General features: G+C 38.2%; 1 protein-coding gene across 1 annotated transcript in view; it reads right to left on the minus strand.

Annotated features, from left to right (window-relative positions):
- RBM47 (RNA binding motif protein 47) overlaps positions 1–3,082 on the minus strand; it is a 31,094-nt gene that overhangs the window by 14,230 nt on the left and 13,782 nt on the right. The window lies entirely within an intron of this gene.

Genomic DNA, 3,082 nt, shown 5'->3' on the forward strand with positions numbered 1-3,082 from the left:
GAAGACATACAAGGCTCATGCTTAACCATCAGGTGGTTACATGAGAAAGAACATGGAGACCCGCCCTGGAAACGCAGCAGCTCCAAAATAGTCTAATTAGTCAAGTGGTATTGCATGAAAAACCAGAAGTTGACTCGGAAAAACATTCAGAATGAATGAGCAAGTACTTCCGCTTAATCAGCTTTGAAGAGAGAACCTGCTGTAATTGTCAGTGAAAAGCTTACGTTCTTGCAGCAAATGGCAACATCTTTTGCTTAATTCTTGCCCTCTCAACTCAGTGACAGCACTTCACCCACATTTATTTCTTTGGCAGACAAAGCCTCTTTCTTTGCTTTCTTTTTAAAATACAGTCTTTTTCACTTGGGAATGGAAATAGAGCAATGTATTTACATTGTTAAGAAAAACTTTGAGGTGCTATACAAGATAGATACAGAACTGTGCGCTGACGCTTTTCACAAGGAAGAATTGGACCACGCACATTGCCAAGGACTTGGCCGAGGAGCTGTGGTAAAGAGCGGCTAAGTGTGATTTTAATGGTGCCATTCAAGCAAAAATCTTGGATTTAGAATCAGTCCTCAAAGAGATTAAGCTCAAACCGGGAGACTCGTGAAGCAGCAACTACCTGGTAAGCCACACTATAGTTTTCAGAGCAGTGTCACAAGCACTATCTTATTTGATCTTAATCGCCTTACATGGTAAGTGATATTATCATTAGTCCCAATTTGTCTGTGGGGAAGTAAGCTCAGAGAGGTTGAGTAAATTGCCCATTTCACATAGCAAGTACCAGCTAGTACCAGGACTTGATGCCAAGTTGTCTGGCCTCAGATTCTGGGTTCTTCTAAACCAGTGCTGTCATTGCAACTTTCTGTGGTGATAGAAAAGCTGCCACTAGCCACCTGTGGTTACTGAGCAATTAAAATGGGGCTAGCATGACTGATAAATTGAACTTATCATTATATTTAATTTTAACTAATTTAGAATTAAAAAGAATTAATTAATTTAGAATCATATATGATAGTACAGGTCTAAACTGTGCCACCTTCATTCATACAGCTCAGGGGTCTGTGGAAATTATATAGATATATTCCTCACCTGAGGATATTTTTTCCATTGATTTTTAGAGAGTGGAAAGAAGGAGAGAGAGACAGAGAGAGAAACATTGATGTGAGAGAGACATATCAATTGGTTGCCTTCCACATGGGCCCGGACCAGGACTGGAGATTGAGCTTGCAACTGAGGTACATGCTCTTGACTGGAGTTGAACCCGACACTCTTCAGTCCATGAGCCAAACCGGCTAGGGCATGATTTTATTTGTTATTGTTTTTCTCAGTAGAAATGATTTTAAATTATACAATAAGATTATCACTAGGAGCTGCACAGTGTGCTTCTGTAATGAAAAACTGTGATTGGCCTTTTGAAAAATGAAGTTATTTCATTTCTTGGACTATAAAAGTATTCAAGTAAATTTTATGGACAATCGAGAAAAGTAAATAAGAAATCATTCCTAATTCTGCTACTCAATGATAGCTAAAATTAAACTTATCTTTTTTTTAAATAGCTTTTTGGGGGTGGGGCATGGAGCTTGGCTTCTAGCAAATTTATATCCTGCTCCTTTACTTCATTTTATAAGCATTCCTCCATGGTCTTAAAACTCTTGGTAAAAACATAAAAATTAATGGCTACTAAGGTTTCATCGTTTAATAAGGACCTGGAGCATCATTAATTTTTAAAAAAATCTACCACTAGGAATTATATACAAGAGTATTAAGGGAAATTTGAAGGATAATTAAATTTATCTAAAGAAAAAAACAAAAGAAATTGTAATGACACAACAGAAATCAGCATGGCTCAGTGATTGAGCGCTGACCCATGAACCAGGAGGTCACAGTTCATTTCCTAGTCAGGGCACATGCTTGAGTTGCAGGCTCTATCCCCAATGGGGGCGTGTAGGAGGCAGCCAATCAATGATTCTTTCTCATCATTGATGTTTCTATTCCTCTTCCTCTCCCTTCCTTTGGGGGGGGGGGGGGGAGGAGGAAGGAAGGAAGGAAGAAAATAAATAAATAAATACATAAATAAATAAATAAATAAGTAAGTAAGTAAGTAAGTCTGAGATGTTTATTTGCCAGTTGGCCAAACCAATACTACCCTGGTTTATTTGCTGTAGCATCTAGATCTGGTATAGTTTAGTGGGGGAAGTGTGGCCTCCAGAGCTGACTGCATGCTTGTGTGTGAATCCCAGCTTTAACAGTTCCTAGTTGTATGACCTGGGGCAAGGATACTTAGCTGCTCCATGCCTCAGTTTCTTCATCTATAAAATGGGGATACTGATGATGGTATTAATATTAAGTTTAGAAGAGTGACAATATATACAAAGCACTTTAAATTGTGCTCAGAACATTGCAAATGCTCAGGAAATGTCATTATTATCTTCCATCCAAATTTCTGGGTAAAACTTTAGACCAATTCTCTTAATTTTAGAGTAATTTTGACACTTTCCCGGTTCTTTAAAAACATCTGTTTGATAAGGCTTCTATTCTTACTTTTTAATTTTCTTTGCTCTTCAAGTGCTTGAAAGCTGGTTTGGCAACACATCTAGTTATCATGAAGGATTTTGTTTTAGTATTCATTTGGGAAAATGAGATGTTAATTCCTATAGTTTCAAGTTGAAACAAAAATTTCAATATCAGATTTGAATATGAAGATCTTTTCCTCCTTTCAAATGGAAGAAAAGGGCATATTCTTAAGAATACTATTTATATAAACACATGTGTGTTTATCATCTTTGCCCTGGAAAAGAAATGCTAAGTATCTACACTAATAAAAGAGAAACATGGTAATTGGCGTACGACCGCTACCCTTTTCATTGGCTAATCAGTGAGTATATGCAAATTAACTGTCAGCCAAGATGGCGGCCGGCAGCCAGGCACTGAAGCGAGCATAAGGCTTGCTTGCTGCAGACTCCAACGTTCCCCGCCTCACTTGCCAGCCTCTCAGTTGCAACTCTAAGCAACTATATACTATGTTGCAAATAAGAAGCTAAACAAAACCCCAGAAAAGGGCTTCCATTCAGCCGGGCTC

The sequence above is a fragment of the Myotis brandtii genome, unplaced genomic scaffold (genome assembly GCF_000412655.1).
Source record: "Myotis brandtii unplaced genomic scaffold, ASM41265v1 scaffold520, whole genome shotgun sequence".
Classification (NCBI taxonomy): Eukaryota; Metazoa; Chordata; class Mammalia; order Chiroptera; family Vespertilionidae; genus Myotis; species Myotis brandtii.